Source organism: Castor canadensis, chromosome 13 (genome assembly GCF_047511655.1).
Source record: "Castor canadensis chromosome 13, mCasCan1.hap1v2, whole genome shotgun sequence".
Taxonomy (NCBI): Eukaryota; Metazoa; Chordata; class Mammalia; order Rodentia; family Castoridae; genus Castor; species Castor canadensis.
In genome coordinates, this window is record NC_133398.1 from 50,490,390 (window position 1) to 50,515,650 (window position 25,261).

At 37.9% G+C, this 25,261-nt stretch overlaps 2 pseudogenes; both read left to right on the forward strand.

Moving 5' to 3' along the window:
• Positions 1 to 827: 827 nt before the first annotated feature.
• Positions 828 to 1,430, forward strand: LOC109689819 (interferon alpha-2-like; annotated as a pseudogene).
• An 18,233-nt stretch (positions 1,431 to 19,663) lies between these two features.
• Positions 19,664 to 20,175, forward strand: LOC141415460 (interferon alpha-4-like; annotated as a pseudogene).
• The last annotated feature ends 5,086 nt before the right edge of the window (positions 20,176 to 25,261 follow it).

Sequence of the window (25,261 nt, forward strand, 5' to 3'; positions counted from 1 at the left end):
TCAAAGCTTCTGAATGTGAGTTAGGTTCAAGAATTAAAGAAAATGATTTATAATTCAATTGTACTGAAATCTGTTTTTAACACATCAATGATTTTGCAAAATGCTGAAAAGAAAATATATTGACCAACTTTGGATGACTATCTAGCAGCCAGTAAGGTTAAAAACTATTTTCCCAATCAAGTAGATTTAAAAGTCAAGAACACCAAAAATCAATTGTAAGAGTTCTTGTACTTTGCTTATTACATATTGTTTGAATGATTTTGAAATATATCAAATATACTTCTTAGTAATATTATTGCTGATATATTTATCAGTAGTGTATTATGTATTTAGAAATTTTTAATTCATGACATATATTTGACACATTACACTCAATGTAGGTAAATAAAGTGAATTAAAATTCATTTGAATATTATGGTTACAAAGTTCAGTGAGAATTAAAAAGCTTTAAGGTATGAATTTTAATTTAAATTTCCATTATTTTTAAATCAACATTGAATGAGAGTAACTTCACAATTTTAATGTAAAAGGTAGATGCATACATAGATATAATATTTGTGCTATAATAAATATTTAGTGGAAATTTTAATTTCTGAAATAGCTTTGGAAAGGGGAAAAAGAGAAATGGAAGCAATACTGAAAACCAAAATGATTTAGAAACTGCTCAAAACACAAATAAAGAATACATAAAGGAAAACAAAAAAAAAGAAGTAGAAAAGCTGGGGAAGACAATCAGAAAATGAAATGTAGTGCTTTTCCTATATAAAACACATGAACAAATCCAGGTCTTCAGAGAACCCAGAGGAAAAGGTCCAGGATCACCCATCTCAGCCAGGCCAGCCGCATCTGCAGCATCCCCAATGGCCTTGCCCTCTGCTTTCCTGGTGGCCCTGGTGGTGCTCAGCTGCAGGTCAACCTTCTCTCTGGGCTGTGATCTGCCAGAGAACCATAGCCTGGGTAGCAGGAGGTCCTTGATACTCCTGGGACAAATGAGGAGACTCTCTCCTTTCTCTTGCATGAAGGACAGAAATAACTTTGGATTCCCCCAGAAGGAGTTTGAAGGCAAGCAGGTCCAGAAGACTCAAGCCATCTCTGTCCTCCATGAGATGACCTAGCAGATCTACAACCTCTTCAGCACAAAGGACTCCTCTGCTGCTTGGAAGAAGACCCTTCTGCACAAATTCTGCACTGGCCTCTCTAAGCAGATGAAAGAACTGGAAGCCTGTCTGACACAGGAGGTGGAGGAGGGAGAGCCTCCCCTGATGCATGAGAACTCCACACTGGCTGTGAGGAATTACTTCCATAGGATCACTCTCTACCTGAAAGAAAAGAAATACAGCCCTTGTGCCTAGGAGGTTGTCAGGGCAGAACTCATGAGATCCTTTTCTTCCTCAGTGAACTTGCAGAAAAGGTTAAGGAGTGAGGAGTGAGACCTGGTCCATCATGGAAATTAACTGTCAGAAACTAATGCACTGTATCTCATGTGTACAAGCTGTGCCACGGAAGGTTCTCATTTCTGCTGTAATTGTGACATAAATTTAATCAGTTTGTCTGCCATTACCAAAAACATGAAGCAAAATTGTGTTCGATTCTGTTGGAATTAGCCACTTACACCATATGGATATAGCTATTTATTTTAATATTTATTTATTTAAATATTTATGAGTTTTAAAATATTTTTGTCTATACACTATAATGTATAACATTACCTTATATTTAATACTACAAAAGCATTTATTTTTAAACACTTTTCTTTGTTCATTAAATTTTCCTATGGAAAACTTCATGCATTTGTTAATTACTTACATTACTTAATTTTTAAAGCATTTATGATTTTATTATATGTAATAACATAAAATGTTTATAGATGAGTACGGGGAGACCTGTATATATTTCATAGTTTTAAAATTAGGTTACACATGTTTATCTCATCAAATGTTTACCATTTCCTTCTGGGGAAAATCCTCAAAATCCTCTCCTCTAGTTTTTGAGGGTACAGTACATTACTATTATATGTTGTCACCATCTTGTGTAATGGTACAAGAGGGTTTGTTGCTCCTTCAAATTACAACTCATACCCTTTGATCAACTTTTCCTCATCCTTCTTTTGCTTCCCACTCTCTCTGGCCCCCTGATAACCAACCTTCTACTCTCGACCTCCATGAGATCAACATTTTTAGATTGCAGATATGAGTGTGACCATGAGGCACTTGTCTGTCTGTACCTGACCTACTTCACCGAATATCTGACTTCCATATCCATCCATATTACTGCACTTGACAGACTTTCATTCTTTTTTGGCTGATGATTATTCCATGTTGTATATGTACCACATTTTCTTTATCCATCACCAGTTGATGGACACTTACTTTGTTTCCTCCTCTTGACTGTTATGAATAGTATGCCAACAAATGTGATAGTGCAGCTGTCTCTTTGACACAATGATTTCATTTCCTTTGGATATATAACTGGCAACTTGTGGATCATATGGTAGTTCTATTTTTTATGTTACTATTTCTATTATGACCTTAATAATTTATATCCCATCAATAGTATGAAAGTTTCCCTTTTCTCTGTATCCTTGCCAGTACTTGTTACCTTTAGTCTTTTTGATAGCAGTGATGTTTACTGAAGTGAGGCAATATCTCATTGTGGTTTTGATTTATATTTCTTGATGAAAAGTAATGTTGAGAATTTTTATGTATCCTTTGGTCATTTTATGCCTTCTTTTGAGAAATATCTACTTGGATCTGTAACCCAGTGTTCAATCTATTTTGGTTTTTTATAGAGAGTTTTTGGAATTCCCAATATGGTCTAGTTTTCAATCACATGTAAATTCTTTAAAAGGAAACTATATCCATGAAAGAATATATGTTATGATAGTTTGTTCATTATTATATTTAAGTTAGAAGTAAGAAAACTTCCTCTAAGCCTGAGTATATGTTGCTCTAGGGATACAGAAGTGAACAAAACCAGTAGAGTTCCTGCTTTCTTTGTCTTTAATTTTTGTAAGAAAAGTAACTTTTAAAGAATAACTGCATTAAGTTCAACTTTGGTTACACTTTAGTTATTTTTCATTTTTGTTATTTTTAATAGGGTCTCATGTTTATATCCAGACTGGCCTGGACTTCAATGCTCCTATATATGCTTCCCACACAGCTGGGATTACAGGGACCTGCCACTGCTCCCAGATTTTATTGCTCAAGATGAGCTTGTGCAAACTGCTTGCCTGGGCTAGCCTTTACCTGTGATCTTCCTGATGTGCACTCCTAAGTAGCTAGAATTAAACATGTCCAGCTTAAATATTTTATTATTGTCAGTTAGATTAAGCACTCTAATGAGAACAGGAAATATATTGAAATTCTTTCATTATAAGCTGGAACAATGAAGACCAAGAAATAAAAGTAAAAGAAGCAGTGATACATATAGTAAAGCATGCCTGTAATTCTAGCCACTTTGGAGGTAGATGTAGGAGGATTGCAGTCTAAGGCTATTTTAGGCAAAGGTACAAGATGCTTTCTGAAAAAGGAACTAAAACAAAAAGTGTTGGGGGTATTGTTCATGTAATAGAGCACTTGCCTAGCAGGCATGAGATCCTCAGTTCAAACCCAATACTACCAAAAGGGGAAATAAATATAAGAAACAGATATGCTTTACAACTGACTGATAGACATAAAAGTGCAAGTGTCCACTGCCAATTGTATATTTGAAAGTGCAGTTTAGAAGAAAGGCTATGAACCAAAAACCTAAGAACAAAAGTGGTCATGTGGGAAGTGTTAACAATGAAAAGAAATACCTTAGAATTCATTTGTGTAAATTTTAACATTAAGGGGAGATAAAAGCCACAAAAGAACCAGAATTATAATAATTCTACCTTAGAGGGACAAGCAAGAATACTGATAAATGCTTACTCAAGACTAAGACTGTTTAGAAGAATCAATGCATGCATGTCAAATGTGCATTGCAATTGTCCGCTACATTGGCTCTGATGATCTTAGTGTCAGTGCTTTTGTTAGAATTAACCATTACAGAACATGCTCACCTAGGTGGCAGGGAGAGTTAGAGCAAGTGATGACAATATACATTGTGAAGTTTGCATTCTGACATGGAGAAGAGAACAGTATGAGCCTTTTTCTGAGCATCTTTAACATTTATTTAATTCAATTAATTCATTAACACTGGGTATCCAGCACATCAAGCATGCACTCTACTGCTGAGCTACACCTCAGTCCAGTTTTTCCTTTTTGGAAAATATTTAGTGTGCAGGTAGATTTCATGGATTTGATGTATTGACAAATCACATGTCATAAAATAAAATCATAATATTTTATTGATTCTAAATAATATTACATTATTTACAATGGCAATTTATCCATATTTATACTCAACATTTTTTATCACAAATATGCCATCGACTGTCAGGAAGATGGCCTGTGAATTGAAACCATCAGTACGTGGGGTCACATGTACTTATAAGAGCTGGATTGGTGGAGTTGATAAGCTAAAATAACTTTTGAGTAAGTGGAAGGAAGAGTAAGGAAAGAGAAATTCCATAGTCATTGCCTCATAAGACAGTCACTTTCCTTCTTTCAGTATATGTAGACTTACACTCCTTTTCCTTTTATCTCAATATATCCACATGGATCACCTTTCTAAGTTGAGTGGAGAAAGCAAAGAATAATGTATTGAAAATGTTGGTAGAGGAAATTTCCATTTCCATTTTTACTTCCCTATGTAGGAAATAACCTCAAAGTGAAAATGAAAACAACTCAGAAGTGACCATTCGATCTTGGCAAAGAAAAATACAGAATTAAAAAGAATGTGTAAAATGTTAATGACTGTGAAACCAAGAGTAATTTTCTATCATCATATTCTGGGCTTCACTGTCCTACATTTCAACCAGGAGACAGGTAATGATGAACTAAGAGGTTAAGAAGAAATGCACTGACTGGTTAATCTCAGAAAGGATGATAGTTCCTTCAATAGGAAATTTTGATGTAAGGAAGATCATTGTTGAATCCTCTGGGTCTACTCAGAAAAATAGAGTGTAATTAATGCTTATCAGTTTATTGATGAACTCAACCTATAAATAAACAATTAGAAGTTATAATGTTCAGTTCTACTTAAGATAAAAACTGAAAATGTTATAATTCTTTGCTCTTGTTATTTTGTTGAGATCACCTATACCAGCTTGTAAAAGAATGAGTTATTGATAGTTAAATTGGGACATTTGTGAGAGTTAGTACCTTGAGCCAGAGGGTTGAATGAAAAATGTCCTTTATAACTACAGAGGTGAGAGTGTACAGTGGAAAGTGTAAAATATTCTGGGGTTTAGAAGTAGAATTGACAAGCCCATGTGTGCCAAATTAAATAAGATAGCCAGTGATTTTGCCAGCACCCTGTGTTGTCATCAGTAAGAAATAAAGAATAGATGGAAATAACTGTTACAATTCTGTTCATCAGGGCTCTGGAAGCACAGTACATTTGAAAATCACTCTTTGTAAGTGAAAAGCTGAAAATATTCTATACCAATAATTATACTTGAGTAATTGCTATGAGCTGTGTAAAAATTACACAATATATGAAGATCAAGTCCTTTCTCCTAAAGAGCTTACTTGTCAAATATCTCTAAATTCCTTCTTTGGAGACAAATCAAGAGGCTGTCTTGTAAAATAAAGAGAACCAAAAAAGCATCATGATCAGGAGGAAATTTTGTTTGCAGGAAGATCACTCTTTATCTGAGACTTAACTTATCATAAGCAGTTTCCCATTGGAAGACTGACGTTCATTGGTTACAACATCTTTAAAGAAATGTTTTTTTGGGAAAATGAATGCCAAGTTGAGTAAAAGGAAGAGAATAAATTGCTGATGTTCTCTAGTGTGGGGAGTGGACAGGTGTATTAAATAAGCTGCATGTTCGAGCTTGGCACAGCCCCAAACTACAGAAGGGAGCAAGTATAGTTATGCCCAGTAACATTGCATGCTCGATTGGCACAGCCTCAGCTGTAGAAGTGGGCAAGATGCAGTACAGCTGTTTTTTCCTGTAATGTTTACATTTGGAGAGAAGCTGTCACAGGTTCCTCCTGTTCCCCAGGATCACAGTGTCACGCCCCTGCCCTCGAGAAATGCCTCTCTGCCTCGTGTTGCTACTGTATATAATAAACGCACTAGAGGTGAGGGTGCTGGTGTGTCTCCATCTGAGCACACAAGCCTACCTGGCCCCAGCTTTATGCATGTTTTGTCTTTTGTCTGTTGTCTTTTCTACATCTCTCATCACCCTTAGTTAGGTTTCTAGAACAAGCTCGTGTGGGACAGGAGAGGTGGCACCCCGAACAGGGACCTGAGAGTGAGGTGATGCCTGGATGGGAAACTAACTACAGGGGAACTTGAAGCCTGAGATGAGGAGATACTCTCTGAGAAGTGCACACATGAGAAACAAGTAAGGTGTGGGGAGAGAGTGAGTTGAACACAGCCAGGTATAAAAACATGGGAGAGGATGATCTAAGGACTGAGAGCTCTATATACAGGCTTTAAAAGCTATTTTAAAGATTAGAGGAATAAGAGTCAGGTCACTTCAATTTATACAATTTTTAGATTTTGTACAGGGTACCTTCTTGTGGTTTCCTGAAGGATACACTGTGAACTTAGAAACATGAAATGAGGTAGGAGACAGACTGAGGGCATGCTATGTGGCTGAGAGGCCAGAATGCATGCCCATTTTTACTTTTGCTTTGTGGTCTTTGATTAAAGATTTTTTGGGGCCTACTGTCTCACATAAAGCCTCCTTGGTATTCAAGCTAGGATGTGGACTTGCCCCGTACAATCAGCCAGGCAGTATCCCTTAAAGGAAAAACATGCAGTAGGTGGCAAAGCCACTGAGCCATCAGCTCCACCTTATATGTATAGGTTTTCCCATAAAATTACAATTCAGTCCAACAATGATTCGGATTCTGATTAATGTCAGATGAGGAGGGTGCTCTGGCACGTCAAGCACAGGGAACCCTGCATTTGGGGGTCCCTCCACGGGCCAAGAATTTTTCTGTTTTTGCTAAGAGTCCCTTGGAGGCTGCCTTGCAAGTGACTGGCAGTCAAGGAGAGGATACAGCTGGTTTTAAATTTTACCTTGTGTTCAAGAGGCCAGACCCTAACAACCTTGGCTTGCAACAGATATTTCATGAAAAGATTCCATTTAAAACTTTAAAGGAGGTGAAATAAGCCTGTACAATGTATGGCTCTAAAGCACCATTTATGCCGGGGCCATTACAGAGTGTGGTAGGAGATACTGTGATGCCTCCAGATGACTGGACAGGGCTGGCTAAAACATGCTTTTCTCCAGGTGATTACTTGCTATGGAAAACAGGTTTTGTAGAGTTATGTCAGGAGCAGACAAACCATAATTTGGTTCATAGACTGCATATCACTGCAGATATGCTCATGGGAGGAGGACCTTTTGAAGGCGTAGATAATCAATTACAGTATCTGCTTCACACGTATCAGCAGATTGCCATTGCAGGCACAAGGGCATAGAGAGAACTACCCATGAAAGGAGAAAAGATTTTGGAGAACTAACATTCTCCAAGGTCCTGATGAGCCATATTAAGAGTTTGTGGCATGCCTGCTGCAAAACGTAGGCAGGATAGTGGCAGGAAATATATGGGTAAAACAGCTGGCTTTCGAGAATGCTAATAAGGTTTGTAAAGCAGTCCTTCAGCCGTATAGACAAAGAGCTACTCTGCAGAAAATGATTAGAATTTGTGTAGATGTCTGGCCGAGTCACATCCAGGGTACAGCTTTAGCTGTTATCTTAAATGAAGTGTTCCACCCTGGTGGAAGGAAAAAAGGAGTATGTTTTTACTGTGGAAAAGAGGGACATTTTGCTAGGGAGTGTTGGAATAAGCCCAACCACAGCTAGATATCTCGGGTCCAGCAGTGGGCCACCACTGGTACCAATGGGCCTAGGGCTCAACCCCCTGGGATATGTCCTTGGTTTCAAAAGGGAAAACATCAGGCAAATGAATGTCACTCCAAAACAGATATAGATGGGCAACCCCTTATAGGGTAGGGAAGTTTCCAGTGGTGCCAGCCCCAGCCCCGTGAAACAGTGGGGACAATCATCATGCAGGCTCCTCACCAATACCCACCATTGAAAACCTCAACCCCAGGATACACAGGATTGGACCTCAGTCCCACCTCCCAATATGTATACCTGATTTGGGAATGCAAATCATCTCTATGGTGGTCTATGGCCCTCTGCCCCTGGGCACAGTGGGTTTAATATTAGGGAAAAGTAGTGCAACCATAAGAGGATTACAGGTTTATCGAGGTGTGATTAATGAAGACTATACTGGGGAAATCAAGATAATGACACAGGCACCAGGTGTCTTTGTAGCAGTGTCCCTGGAGATAAAAATAGCTCAGCTGGTTATTCTCCTAAATGTGAAGAAGGTGAGGTGTTAACTCACATCCCGTGGAGAGCTGGAGGATTTGATTCCTCTAATCATGCCTACTGGGTACAACAAGTAACAAAAGATAGGCCAGAAATGCTTGTTCTTAAATGAAAAACGGTTTTGGGGGCTTTTGGATACTGGTGCTGATGTCTCTATAATTGCTGCTAGACATTGGCCAAAAAGTTGGCCTTGCCAACCCTCTGTTCCTGATATGCAAGGGGTACGGGCTGCTCGTGGGGCCCCCTCAAGCGTGCTCAGCAGATCCATTGGAGGGATGAGGAGGGACACTCAGGGCTTTTTGCTCCTTATGTCCTAGACAATCTTCTGGCTAATCTGTGGGGAAGAGAGGTATGGGAGGGTATGGGATTAGACTCTGCAGTCCTAATAGTGTGGTCTCTCACCAAATGTTTTAACAAGGATATAATCCTGTTAGGGGATTGGCAAAATATCAACAATGCAAGTTACATCCTGTACAGCCTTTAGAGAATCTAGGAAGGACAGGGCTATGATATAAGGTGGTGAAGCCTTTTCAGTAGGGGCCCTGGTCCAACAAATTAATCACCCCCTTTCAAACATACAGCCCAAATTACATGGCTTTCAACAGATCCAGTCGGGGTGGATCAGTGGCCCTTGACTAGGGAGTAATTGCTGCAGCCACAGCTCCGGTGGAGGAACAATTAAAGGCAGGGCATATTGAGCTTACCCAATATGAGCCCTTGGAATACTCCAATGTTTGTGATTAGAGAAAAGTCAGGAAGATGGAGGCTCTTACAGGATTTAAGAGCTGTCAACAGAGTAATGCAGCCAGTGGGAGGACTTCAGCCTGGCCTTCCCTCCCCCACAGCTATTCCATTAATTTATTGTCTTTGCATTATTGATCTTAAAGACGCTTTTTTTTGCCATTCCTCTCCATCCAAAAGAGAAAAATTTACTTTCACTTTACCATCACCAAATCATCAGTGCCCTGGGTGTCAATTTCATTGGACAGTACTGGCCCAAGTCATGGCTAACAGTCCCACTATGTGTCAGGAATTTGTTTCTGTAGCAATAGAACCTACATGCCATAAGTGTCCAGGAGTTTATATCCTTTGTTACATGGCCGATATTCTGATAAGTCATCCCAGTGAGTCTATGCTTTCACTAATCTTGGCAGATCTTACAAAGGACCTTGAGGCCTGGGATTGTGCATTGCCCCAGAAAAGGTACAGACAATGCCTCCCTTTCAATATTTAGGGCAAGTTATTGACAGATGCTTAATTCATCCTCAAAAGGTAGAGATCAGGAAGGATAATTTAAGAACTTTAAATGATTTACAAAAATGGCTGGAAGATATCAATTGGCTCAGATCCTCTCTAAAACTTGCCACTGACACCTTATCTCTTTTTCAACTGCTCAAGGGTAACTCTAATCTTCCTCACTTTGAGAAATTATGGAGGATGCCCGACAGGCATTGGTTAAAATAGTGCAATTACTACAGCCCAGCTTCAGCACTGGGATCCACAGCAGCCTGTTCAATTACTGATCTTATGCTCTCCATCAATGCTGACAGTAACACTCTGGTGACTGCAGGGGGTGTTGGAATGGTTATACTTGGGTCACTCTCCTGCTAAGGTTCTTATTCCATATCATGAGCTGGTAGCTAGGCTGATTGCTAAGGTACGTAGTCATTGTTGTGAATTGCTGGGGCATGAGCCCAGTAATATTGTTGTCCCATTTTCAAAAGATCAACAGCATTGGTTATGGCAATTTTTAGACTTATGGCAGTCTGCACTGGCTAATTTTCCAGGATAGATCCGGGAACATCCCCCACATTCAAAATTTTTACAGTTTGCCTCACTTCATGCATTTGTTTTTCCAAAAATTATTCTATCCTCCCCTCTATCGGAGGCTGTCACAATTTTCGCTGATGCTCATGGGAGTGGTACTGCTGCCTATCACACCAATGATTGCCATAAGGTTGAACATACTGTTTTTGCCTCAGCTCAAAGGGCAGAGCTATATGCTGTTGTCATGGTCCTCAGGGACTTTCCACAACAACCTATCAATGGATACAGTGACAGTCACTATGTAGTGGGTGTTTTACGCTGCATTGAAACTGCTTATATTGGTCATAATAGTAGTGAAGAGTTATTTAATCTTTTCTTTCAGTTGAGTAGTCTGGTGCAAACTCGCCTTTATCCTTGTTTTGTGAGCCATTTGCGCTCACATTCTAACCTCACTGGCCCACTTGCTGATGGTAATGCCTGGGCAGATAACCTAATCTCTGGGCTTGCTTTGGGCTTGCCCACACAAACTGCTGCACCTGTAGAAGCTGCCTGCCTAAGTCATGTGGCATACCATCAAAATGCTTCAGGCTTGCACAGGCAATTTATATCTATGCCTCCACACATGCTAGTGAGGCCACTAAGCATGTCATTGTTCATTGTTTGGCTATGTGGGGCCAAGGGCATGTTTGTGTTTTTCCTGAAGGTGCAGAACACCCAGTGTGGGTACCATCGTGGTTTGTCAAGCCTCATGGATCCCCTGGTCCCGAAGATGAGAAGGCTGAGCCTGGAAGACTCTCCCCAGGACAGAAAGCCTCTAAGGCTGACTCCTCCACCAACCAGAGGGCAGCCAAAGAAATGGCTGCTGGTGAGACAGACACAGGACAATGAGCCACCCACCTGGGGTCAAATTAAGAAACTAATGGACATGGCAATGATGGTAACTGGTAGCCTGGGGATGACTGGGAATCCCACAGCCACATTGCTGGTGGCATTGGTCATAATTATAATACAAGTGGGTGTTGTCCGGGGTGATGCATACTGGACTTTCATGCCCAACTTGCCAATGGTGCATCCTATCACTTGGTAGAGCCACCTCTCTATCTTTACTGATGATACAGTGCACATGGAGGTCATTCTTCAGGACATTTGGTGCCTCAATATATGACTATGGCTTTACAGGCAAAACTCATCTTATGGGCACACGAGAATGAAGCAAGCAGTGCTGTGGACTTCCAGTTATTCAGACAACAAACATTGGCCATGCAAATGGATTATGATAATGTTGTTTCTCCAGCTAATATTGCAAAAATTATCCTGGATGAATTCAAGGATTTCAATCCATTTAAGTTACTAAAGTACTCTTTCTGGTATTGTTCACCTGTTTTCTTTTTTATTTTTGGTCAAATGCTGAACCGTGCAAAGACAACTCCTTGGATTAAGGGGACAGGCTTCATTGCAAACATTTAAGGAAAAAATGGGGGGGACATGTGGAGATGTCCCCCACATGTCAATATACTGACAGGTATATTGAATAAGCTGTGTGTTTGAGTTTGGCACAGCCTCAAATCACAGAAGGGAACAAGTATAGTTATGCCCAGTAAAATTGCATGCTTGATTGGTACAGCCTCAGCTGCAGAAGTGGACAAGATGCAGTACAGCTGTTTTTTCCCTTAATGTTTACATTTGGAGAGAAGCTGTCACAGGTTCCTCCTGTTCTGAGCATCACAGTGTCACACCATCTCCCCTGAGAAATGCCTCTCCTCCTTGTGTTGCTACTGTACATAATAAATCCACTGGAAGTGGGGGATGCTGGTGTGTCTCCATCCAAGCACACAAGCCTACCTAGCCCCAGATTTATGCATGTTTTGTTTTTGTCTGTTGTCTTCTTCTACATCTCTCATTGCCCTCAGTTAGGTTTCTAGGACAAGCTCGATCAGGATGCGAGATTCTAGTTGTTTAAAAGAACCTGTGAAGGGAAGATAAAATAGTATAGGTGAGCATTCAGAAAATGAAAAGCACAATTTCTCAATGCAAGAGACATATATGAAATAGATGTCAGAGAAAGTAGGACGAAGACACACATCAACCAGGATACCAGATTTTCTGAGATTCCTCACATCCCTCCATTTAATGGTCCCAGTGATGAGTTCTAACTGCCTCAGAGTCATGGACTGGTTCACAGGAATACTTAATGCTCCTGGTGAAGTGAAGACAATCTCCCAGGGAACTTTCTTGTGGCTAAAGCATACAAGGGTTTCTTGATTCCCTAAGAAGATGGTAAATGCCAGCCAGTTCAGGAAACCCCCTCACAATCAAAACTACAGATGGCAACTTACCATCATAAAAATATACTCATTCTCATATGTTATTAGGGAATTGCAAGAAAAAGTAACAATACCATTATGCACATGTCAGAATGGTTAAAATCTCAGCTTTGACACCAAATGCTGGCAAGGATGTAGAGTAACAAAATTATTGTCTATTATTGGTGGAAATTCAAAATGGTATAGTTATTTTGAAATTCAGTTTGATAAATTCTCACAAAACTAAATACATACTACATTATCTAGCATTCACCTTGCTTGATATTTATCCAAATTTGTTGAAAACTTGTATCCATACAAGAGCAAGCACACAGATGTTTATAGAGGCCTTATTCATTATTGCAAAACATGGAGGGAACAAAAAGTCCTCTGACACATGAATGGATATGACCTCTGGCACTTCTGGCCAATAGAATATCATTCAGTTAAAAAGAAATAAACTATTAACCAAGAAAAAACATGGAGGCATCTTAAATGGATATGGCTAATTAAAGTCATTCTGAAAAAGCTGTGTACTTGTAATTCCAGACATCTGACGCTCTGGAAAAGGATAAAAACTACAGAGACAGATTGGTGGTTGCCAGGAATCTGGGAAAAGGGAAATGAAAGAAAAGTGAGAACAGGGGAAGAGGTGGGTCAGGTGTTGAAGTGTTGTCCGAAAGCAAATGAGATTTCTATTGGGACCAGGGTCTAGTACTTGACTGTGCTCTAGGTGTGGAAGTGAAAGAAAAAGGCAAGGGTAAAAGATGGCCATGACAATGAATTTCAGTGAAAAAGAAGGCTCTAGTTGGAGAAAGGAATCCAATAGTTACATGATGAAAAAGAGGAAACTATTGGATGGTACCAGTAGTACAGTCAGAGGAAGGAAGCTAGAAGTAAGAGAGTGAGCAAAGACTCACTGAATTCCAAAGGTGACAATGAAAGAGAATTATCTTCCTGTTTCCATGAAGAATATGATGTGTGCTTGTGTGGTTGCTCTAACACCTTCCTCAGATCAAGAGTCTTGCTGGAATTTGTCTGGAAAGCAATAGGGCTCCAAAGGCAGCCTGTACAGCCTGCAAGAAAAAAGACATGCAAAGAGCACACAAAAGAAGAATGGGGACAGGCAGTGACATTTAAAAAAAATCTCTCACTACAAGACTTGATGTCACATTACTTTTTCTATGGATTCTTCTCACATCAACCCTGACTATACTGGAGCACCAGAATTCATAGACCAGCAAGATAGAGGAATATCTGGAATAACAGAACTGCTTACTTACTTTTCTAAAAGGAAATAGATAAAGTAGGTCTGTTGCAACATTTAGTGTCTTTGCAGTGAGCTTTCCAAACAGAGAAAGTAGAAGCCTGGGTATATCAAGTAAAGGACAAATCATGTACTAAGCTAAGTAGAATACTCCACTGGGAGTAATTTCTAGATTCGGTGCTGAATGTCCAGGAATTGACACAAGTCAATGGTTCAGTGACAATGATAGTAAGATTCACATATGTTTAGAATTCTGTACATTTAATGCTCTTTCACATCATTCCCCAAGTGATCACACAGAAACTTTTGAGGTTTGCAGGGACAGACATTCTCTGATACAAAATTTGAAACACAGGGAAGTGAACCTGGAATATGTCCAAAGGCAAAACCCAGAAGTTTTGCTTCCAATTTGCTAGTCCTTTCAGTACATCTCACACACCTAGTAGGCAAGATCATGGTCAGATTCAATCATTGTTCAATTCCCATGGACAAGCAGAACACCCATAATAAGGATTCTAGTTATAACATCTAACTAAAGGGGCTCTTCTTTGAGATAATTATTTTCAGAGAGAAATGGGCATAGAAACAGATCTCCTTTATGATTGTACATCTAAGACCTCACTGAAAGGATATTAGGTTTTACTTACTGAGGAGCCTGGAATTCACAGCAGAATACCACCCTTTTAAAGCTCTGTTTTAAAGAGCTATGTTGTTACTTCCAGTCTCTTTGTTGATGCTGAATGACAAGAAAAATGACATGAAAAGACAACTCCACTATCTTCCTTCTAAGAAAGTAGCACACATTCATTACTAGTGAATGATGTGATTTTTCAGCATTGATTTTCAGTTCTTTCCATGTTCTTTCCATGATACTCATGTTTGAAGTGGACAAAAATCTTTTATATTAGTCCTCTGAAACACTGAAATGAAGAATAAGATTCTGCACTTGGTCCTCTTTTATATTTCATGCAACATACCTCTACTGATGAAAGGCACTTGGATCTTCAGGATCATGCATTCTTCATTTAATATACTCGAATCCCTGGCAACATGTCAACTACTTTCTGGAGACTTTCAGAGGATCATCATTGCTTTCCATGTCAGCCAAGACACAAGCAGTCTTGGACCACAGACACTTGACATGGGAAGATTACTGGTGAATGAGGATTTAAGGCCTGTTGTTTTGGTTGCATTATTAAATCAAGTGTTTATCCACAGACTCTGAATCAAGTGCCTGAAACATTACTCAGAAGCCAACTACCACTCCCAGATAGATGGTCTGAGTACTGGATTCACACTAGCCCCCACTCCACAACCTGCGCTAACCCATCTAATTTTCTATGTCAATGTCCTACTTCCATTCCAAACCTATCTTTGTCCTAGTAATTATTTTTCAAAAGTAGAGAAGAAAGGTAAAACAAATCAACCTCTTTTTGTGGGCTGACCTGGGGTTTACTTGCTAGACTGATGTTTCTGTTTTTTTCAAACAATGACAACTGCTGTGTGCTGGTGGCTTATACTGTAATCCTAGCTACTCAGAGTCAAAGATCAGGAGGATTGCAGCTCAAAGCCAGACCTGGAAAATAGTTTGTGAACCACCATCTTGAAAAACGTCTTCACAAAAAAGGGCTGGAGCAGTGGCTTGAGGTGTAGGCCCTGAGTTCCAGCCCCAGTTCAGCAAAAGAAAAAACAAAAACAAAAACAATGACAACTATGGTTTCCAAAGAGTACATTTGTGTGACAGGAAGAAGATCCCAAGTGCACACAATGCTGAAAGATAAAACCAAAGCCTCAGAGATCTGTAAAATGCAGAGGAAGGTCATCCAAGTTTCCCATGATCTGAAGTGTGCTGTTGCCTCATAACTGTTCACAGACAACACGTGGCCCAGGCTAGAGTCCTAGTCAACATCACAGACCTATAGAATAGTCACAGACTTCTGCTTAGAATGGAGCTGTGGAGAGACAAAAATATAAAGTGAAGTGATGATGCCTCCATACTACCCATCCTGGGAGGTCCTATCATACTTTGGCCTTGAAATCCTCATCCATTTTCTGGAACTTCCTGTTTTCCAAATCCAACCATATAGAATATTACAGATATGTCCTATGATAGTGTATTGAATGAGCTCTCTGACCATTCATCCACCTTCTCTCTGTAGAGCATTCAGAAACTACATATTCACATTAACAAATTCAACCTAACCTGCTGACTGAGGCTTTGTGGTCTGTAATCTATTTTTCTTGGTTTGTCAACCCTTATTTAAGAACTCAGATTAAGCACCAGAAGAACAATGTTTGAAAACAAACACATGAGATTATTTTAAAAGTATGTTGTATATTGTGAATTTACTTAAAAGTTTAGAAAGAAAAACCTGATTTATTTTCTTAAATAAATAATGTTAAATAATAATGTTTTGTGTATTTGTTTTAATATGAGGGTAACTTCAGGTTCCAAAGTCTGAAATAGAGCTTTTATAGGAAGGATTTTTGATGATGACATATCTTTAAAACATTTTTCAGTGAGATTGAGGCTAGCTTTTGTAACTGGTAAACAAAAATGATCAGTAATTAGATCATAATATAAATTTATCTTTACTTCAAAAATGGCTAAGAGCAGGATTTCTGAACAGATGACTTCTTGTTTGGCCATACTCAGGGGAGTAAGTAGGGTTCAAGGACCATAGTATGACCATTGGCTTTGTCATCAATGACACATAACTCCTAATCCATTGTTTGTGTGTGAGCCCATTCTACTACATTCCAGAAGAAATAAAGTAGGGTAACTCACATGGAAGTATATTTACTGGCCAAGGCTACACAGGAAAAATTCACATCCATGCATATTTAATGGGCATAGATTTATTCTCAGGATACCTAGAAACAAAGATTGAGGGAAAGGAAGTCTAGGTTGAGACAAGTCACTGAATGAGACCACACTTCATTTTCACATCTTCTTTTTATTGGGGGGATGCACTTCTGTGATCTGCACTGACAAGGTGCTAAGTGTAGGTGCTCTACCACTTGATCCACACTATGCTTACACTACTTGCACTAATGAATTTTAGGAGGAAAACTAACAACTTTTCTTGCCGCAAACACATTATTTAAAAATTCCATCCCAACATCTAACTCCACAATTGAACCTCAGTGAAGAGGCCATTAAGTAAAGTTCCTAGCATCATTTATTCTTTGAAAGAAGCACTTACATTAGTTCCCCAATGCACAGTTTCATTGCAAAAAAATAGCAAAGAATATAGGGAAGAGGTCTTGCACTACATTGTAAAATCAAGTTGTGTCCTTATTAACTGAAGACTAACTTCAGGTAATCAGGTAACTCCTTGTAGGTTCTTGAGGATCATGGAAACAAAAGAAGAGAGTCAGTCTTCCATTGGGTACCAGATCCTCATACTGGTATTATAACTCTTAAAAATATAAGCTTGAAGAATATATCCCAAAGTAAAATGGTTTTCTGTTCCAAATTTCTCTGCAAAATCTTCAATTGCAACTTTTCATGAAGGGCCATGAAGAATTTAAAAGTATAATGAGATCTGTTGTCCTCTCAAATCATATATGTACTGCACATTCCTATTACATTTCCACCACTATTACAATGATGATTCCCTCATAAACATAAAATAAGCTGCTAACATGGAAACCTGGCTAATATGCTAGGACACAAGGTTGAAAAAATAGCTTCTTTGCTCAGTATTTTACAAATTTCTGAAGTGGTAGTCCTTGGAGTAAATAGGTCAGGTATTTCAGGCCACATGTATGGCTGTATGTCCAGTGTAAAAGTATATATGTATGTGTAAAAGTGAGTTCTTTATACACATGCGTAAAGAACAATGAGAACTATTTTGACCATGGACTCAAAACTCATTGATTTTAAACCTGAAGTAGAACTCTAATTATTTTATGTCAAGGTTTCAAAATCAAATTAAAATGAAATGTGTTGTCCCATAAAAACAGATAGATATGGAAGAACTAAATAATCTTTTCCTATTTCTGTGAGTGTCTGAGGACACTCCAAAGGATAAGTGTATTCATGAAATGAAGGATAGCATTTCCATGAATACCTTCCAGAAGGAAGAGAAAATCTGAGAAACAGCTGTTGTATAAATTACTCTTGAATGGTTACACTGAGTACTGAGGATAACATGATAAGACTATGAGAGAGTTCTTAAAGAGCTGATTTGCTAAAGATGTTCCCATACCAGTTATGGAATTGGCTCCAGTAACAGAGCACCATTCTAGCAAGACAAAGCCTTATAACAAAACAAAACAAAACCAAAACCAAACAAACAATCCCCACTAAAAAATAAGGTATTCCCTTTTCCCTTATCAAGCAATGCAAAAGGTAGAATCCAAAGGTCTGAAGCAATCTAACTCATACACAAAATATTTTTCCAGTTATGAACCTAAAGCAAAGATGATTTCTTTTGTTTAATAAGAATCTACATTGTTGGGAACCTATGAAATTCCTTTGCTAAGCTATACTTAAATGCAAATATGCAAAAGATTCAAATTGATGATATTGAATGAATCACATTTTATTGCTGATCATTATATCATTTTCAAAGATGTAAAAATTCATTCTTCAGGATTGCACAAATGGGAGAAGATATGATAGTCTGTGGTCCTCCAAAGCCCAATACTATTCAACATAATCTGGTTCCTTAGTATTCCTTTTTCCTGATGGGTTATCTTCTGAGTCAAAAGAGAAGATAGACAAAGTATTTCAAAATTAGAACAGGTAGTGAGTAGATGGGTTAAGGAAAAACATTTCTAATTGTTTTGATCTAAAGACATATTGCTGAAGGTAGTCTGTGGATTACATGGGTGTCATTGGCCATCTTGTTGGTTTTGTTTATAATCAAATATGTTCATTTTTAAAAATTAGGTAGGTGCCAGTGGCTCACTCCTGTAATCCTAGCTACTCAGGAGGCAGAGATCAGGAGGATTATGGTTTGAACCCAGCCCAAGCAATTAGTTCGTGAGACCCTTTCTCAAAGGAACCCATCACAAAAAAGGGCAGGTGGAGTCCCTCAAGGGATAGGCCCTGAGTCAAATCCCAGAACCATAAAAGAAGAAAATGCTTGATATTTTATGGTGTAATCCCTCTAAAGTGTTTTAATAACACATCAATAATTTTGTGAAATCCTGAAAGAAAACTGTTGACAGTGTGTTTGGTTGAATGTCAAATAGTCAAGTTAAAATTATTTTTCCATCTGAAACAAAAGTAAAAGTAAATTACAACCAAAATTATATGAGGTAAAGTGATTTCATTGTTCATTTTTAAAATCGTTTGGATGATTTTGAAGTATCATTCCATCAATAAAATTTTTCAGATGTTAGGAATCTTACTTTCCACATAATTTGATGCATATAATTTACATGCAAAAATTGAACTCAAAGTCACTCATAAAATATAGTTATAAAATTAAAGTTCCAAAGATTTTAAGTATAATCATTAGCTTAAGTTATGTCATTCTTAACTCTCTTTTTATAAGAAAAGTAAATTTCACATTTTTTATGTGTATACTAGAGCTATAGATATGGAACATAGATAAATATAGAGTATATATATTTCATTAAATTAATGTAAATTTCAGCAACAAGTAAATTTCTACAAAATATTTGGAAGAGAGGAACAGGAGAAGCAATAATGAAATAGGTGAGAAACACTGTGTAAAATGCAAGTAGAAAATGCATAAAGGATGTAAGAGGAGAAGCAGAAAGTAAGGAGGGGGAAATCAGAAAATGGAACACAGAATATTCTCTACTTATGTCAGATGAACACATCAAGGTCTGCAGAGAACCTAGGGCTAAGGTCCAGGATCACCCACCTCTGCCAGGCCAGCAGCATCTGCAACATCCCCAATGGTCTTGTGCTTTGCTTTCCTAGTGGCCCTGGTGGTATTCAGCTGCAGGTCAACCTGCTCCCTGGACCACAGACCTATGGTTTGGGAAATAGGGGGGCCTTAATAGTCCTGTGACACATGAAGAGAATCTCTATTTTCTCTTGCCTGATGGACCGAAATGACTTTGGATTTTTTTAGGAATTGTTTAGCAGCAAGCAGGTCCAGAGGGCTCAAGACATTTCTGTCCTCCATGAGATGACCCAGGAGATCTACAACCTCTTAGTTCAAAGGACTCCTCTGCTGCTTGGGAGAAGGCCCTTCTGGACAAATTCTGCAATGCCCTTTCTCAACAACTTAAAGACTTGGAAACTTGTTTGACACAGGAGGTGGTGGAGGAAGAACCTCCCATGATTCATGAGGACTCCATACTTCCACCTGGAAGAGAAGAAATACAGCCCTTGTGCCTGGGAGGGTGTCAGAGCAGAAATCATGAGATCCTTATCTTCACCAACAAGAACCATTAAGGAATGAAACCTGGTCCAACATGTAAATGGCTCTCAGTAACTAATACAATGAATCTCATTTCCACAACTTCTGCTATTATATAGATTCTTATTTCTACTGTGATTGTGAAATGAATTTAATTTATCTCTCAAATAGTTTCAGGAATATTAAGCAACATTGAATTCAATTTATAAGCATTTGATTGTTATATCCATATAGTTAAATTTATTTATCTATCTAAATGTTTGTCTATTATTCATAAGATTTAAATTATTTTATCCATAAATATCTTGTGCAACATGACATTGCATTTAATTTAATAAAATATTTTTCTAATATCTAATCAATTTATTTTTCTTGGTGTAGAAGACATGGAATTGTTAATTCTTTCATTCTTTTAAGGTTTTTAACATTTATTTTTAAACTTAAACATTAAAAACAAAATTTCTACATATGAATGGAGTACAATGCAATATTAATGCATATAAACCATTGGATAATGTTTAAGTCAGAGTAAACATTTTTCTCCTTCATCATTTATCATTTCCTTATGCTAAAAATCCTCAAAATGCCTTCCTGTGGCTTTCTGAAGTGTAGAGTATATTACTGTTATGTATAGTCACCGTACTGTGCAACATTACACTAGAGCATCTTCATCCTAACCAATTGTAACCTATATAATTCGATCAACTTTTCAAAAACCATCTTTCCTATGCATCCCACTCTCTCTAACCTCTAATAACTATCCTCTATTCTCAACTTCTATGAGATCAGCATTTTTATATTGCAAATATGAAGGTGATTATAGGTTACATATCTGTTTCTGACCTACTTCACTTAACATGATGACCTCCATATTCATCTATGTTGCTGCAAATAAGGGTTTTATTTTTTATGCCAAAAACATTGCGTGGTGTGTACATACAACATTTTCTTAATCTCTTCAACAGTAAATGACTACTTGCTTCCATTTCTTATCCACTGTTAATAGTGCTGCGAAAACCTGGGAGTGCGGGTGTCTTCCACAGCCTGATTTCATTCTCTTTATAGATATAGATATAGATATATAGATATAGATAGATATAGATATAGATATATAGATATAGATAGATATAGATATAGATATAAATAGATAGATAGATACAGTAGTGGGATATGGAACATATGGTAGTTTTACTTTTACTATTCTGAGGAACCGCCATACTGTTTTTAATTACTTACTAATTTCTTTCACAGAAATAGGGTGCAAGGATTCCCTTCTCCTTGGCAGCACTTGTTATGTTTAGACTTGTTGACAATTGCCTTTCTTACTGGATGACATGTTGCTTTGATCCACATTTCTATATTGATTAGTATTCTTGAGCACTTTTTGTTTGCCTGTTGGACATTTATGTTTCTCCTCTTAAGAACTGTCTACTTACATCTATTGCCTATTTTAAATGGCCTTTTTGTTTTTTGAAGTTGAGGTATTGGGGTTCCTAGTATATTCTCATAAGCAGACACATACTAATTCTTCCAAAAGAAACTCCATCCTGATTTTGCAAAGAATAAATGGAATTACTAGTTTGCCCACTATTATTATATTTAAGTTAGAAATAAAAAGAGACTTCCTCTAAGCCAGTATGTATGTTCCCCTTGGTGAACATTAATTACAAGTACAGTCCCTGTTTTCTGTGCTATTGATTTTTGTATGAAAAGTAACTTAAAATAATAACCATACATTAAAAATAATGTGGGGTAGGGCTAAACACAGTGATTTACACCTGAAATCCAGCTACTTGGGAGGTGGTTGGAGGACAGGGCAGGCAAAATATTTTGGAGCTGGGCGAGGTGCCAAGCACAAGTCATCCCAGCTATGAGGGAAGTATAAATAGTAGGATTGCAGTCCAGTTCAGCCTAGGCGTAAACGTGAGACCCTGTTTGAAAAATAACCAATGTACAAGGGGCTGGAGGTCTGGCTCAGGTGATAAGATTGCTGGCTCAGCAGGAACAAAGCTCTGAGTTCAAACTTCAGTACTAAGAAAAAGAAAAGTACTAACTGAATAATATATGAAATGATAATACCTGCTTCAAGTACATGTTGAATTGTAATTATAATCTTAGTTATAATTGTAAATTAACATAAAGTTAACTTTGAATATGTCCAATGCAAGACCCAGAATTTTTGCCTCCAAATCCAACAGCATTTTCTTTACATTTCCCTTCACTATAGAGTGGGTAAGACCTATAGACAACTCAATCATTCCTCAAATCCATGGACAGGCAAAACAGGGATTAGAAGTGTTCCATTTCTGACATCCTTCCTAAAGAGGCTCTTCTCTGGGGTTATTTTCTAAGAATGGCTGGGTCTAGGAACTGATTTATAACTGTAGATCTGGAACTTCATTAAAAAGCAATGTTAACTTTTACCCAGGGAGAGCCTGGCATTTAATAACAGGCATTGTCACTTAAAGCTCTAGCTTTGTGTTCCTTCCTGCTTATGTGCTAATACTGAAAGAAAAAAATAATATATTAATACAATTCTACTTTCTTCCTTCTAAAAAAGCAGTAGATGTTAATCACTAGTGAATAATGTAATTTTCAAGACTGGTTTTTGAGATCTCTATGTTTCCATAATATTTAATTTTAAAGGGACTAAAAATATCTTTTATTAACACTTTTTTGTAACACTGAAGTAAAGAATCTGCTTTTCAACTTGATCCTCTTATAATATTCCCTATACCAGTCCTCTGCTGAAGAAAGATATTTCTGCAGGATCATGTATGCTACTGGAATCCACTCTCTGAGAACATGTCAAGTAGCATCTAATTGGAGACTTTCAGAAGATTAGAATTGCTTTCCTTGTCAGCCAGGACAGTGAAGAGGCTTGGCCCAGAGACATCTGAGATGGGAAAGTGACTGATGAACAAGGATTGATGGACATTTCCTCCCCCAATGTCTTAATAAGTAAATTCATGAATCCTGCATCAACTGAGGGAAGCTTTATTCTGGAGCCATCTACCGCACCTAAATAGAGTGTTTGTGAGCACTGGATTCACATGTTAGTCCCCACTGGACACCCTGTTCTGACCCATTGTTTTTACTTTTATATTGATGAAGTAGTAAGCCCTCCTGAGAGTTCCAATTCCCAATGTCTCATCATTTGAATCTAATAAGTTTTCAAAGTAGGGAGGAAAAAAAGAAAAACAAAATCAGTCTCATTTGTGCATTAGTCAAACTACTCCTTTACCACATTGATTTTTTTTTAAATTTTTTCTTTGGAGGTGCCAAACAACAGAGATTTATTAGGAAAAGAAAGCAGGAAAAAGCAGAGAATTCCGTGTGGGTGGGGCTGAAGGAAAGCAGTCCAAGCCCTCTTTCTTCATTTTTTTCAAGTATTGGTAAATATGGATTCCAATGAGTACATTTTTGTGACAGGAGGATGATCCCAACTGCACACAAAACTGAGAGATGAAACGAAAACGTCAGAGTTTGTTAAAATGAAGAGATTTTAAAGTTTCCCATTGTATAAGGTATGCTGCGGCCTCTTTAACACATGGCCCAGTTTTGAGTAACATGTCAGTGTCACAGAGCTATAAAATAATCACAATGTGTTTTTAGGAATCGGGCTGTGGAGACAGAAAAGTGTAAAGGGAGCTAATGGTGCCTCCATACTATCCATCCTTAGGAAATCTCACTGTACCTCTGACCTCTGAATCCTGATCCCTTTTCTAGAACTTCCTGCTTTCTAACTTCAACCTTACAGCATATCATCGATGTGTACATACCTTAGTGTTTTCAGTGAGTGGACCACTCACCCCCACTCTCTGCAAGGGGCATTCAGAAGCTACATATCCACATTAACAAAGATAAACCAAACCGCTGACTCAGTTATTGTGGCCTGAAGTCCATTTTCCTTGATATGTCAGCTGGTCTCTGTATTGTTTTTAATCAATGGAAGTAATGTATTTCAGGTGTTTATGACTAATTGTCAGGCAGTAAATTAAGTCACAGTAATGTGTTTGTTCATGGTAATATTTTCCAGTCCTGTATATAATTTACCAGTAGGAAGATTTGCTACAAAGACAGCAATAGGGTCTCTACTTTATTTTAATTTAGAAGCAGTAACACTGTTAGGACCAGGTGATAGCCATCAAAATCAATCCCTGATGTCTGTTCTGTGATGAATCAGAAGATGTCCTCACCATCAAGTTACAGTCAGACTCTCAGGATGGGACAGAAAATGCACAGTTCATTAATTGAATGCAAACTAATCGGTGAGTCAAAACCAAGTGATCAGGAGATCAGGATTCAGGAAATCAATGTTGAGAGTGACGAGTGTTGTCAACATTGTGGGGATTTCACAGGAAGAAAGTGAGATTCCTAGGCACAAATAGGGCAGAAATGCATTTCTAAAGAAGTTGAACAAAGGCATGGCAAAAAACTACATGTGTTCTCCTTTCTCTTTTCTACCTTTGTTGATGCATACAAAGACTCTACAAGTCTTTCTGTTGACATTTTATGAGTTAAAACCTGTGAGTAGAATTTCTGTGTCTTGTAGAGTTTAACAAAGTGTCAAACTGTTTCACAAAGTGACTTCCCTGTTTTCATCCCAACCAGTTCTTTATGACAGTTGCTGTTATTCCATGTCCTTGCTAACACTCTTCCAAATTTTAGTCATTCTAATATTATAGCTGGTATGTGGTGGCTTCCCATGGCTATTTCTAATTTTTAATCTCCCTAATGACTAATGATGTTAAGCGTTTTGGAACGTGGTCATTTGTCCATCACTTTGGTAAGATAACTGTCTAAGTATTTTTATCATTTTTTTGTCTTCTTTGTGTTCTTATTGTTGACCTATAAGGGTTCTATAAGTATGGTTACAAGAACTTTATTGGATGAGTGTTTTGGGTTTCCCAAACTCCACTTCCCCTTTTACTTTTCCTAAAACCTTCCTTGGAGATAAAAACTTTAAAAATATTTTTGCTTTTCCTATTGTTTCTACAAAATATTCCTTCTTACTGTCCTCTCAAAATTGAATGGTTTTAGGTTTTATACTTATTACTGCTTTTTGAATTAACTTTTGTACACTTTGGAAAGTGCGGGCCAAGGTGTATTGTTTTACATAGACATG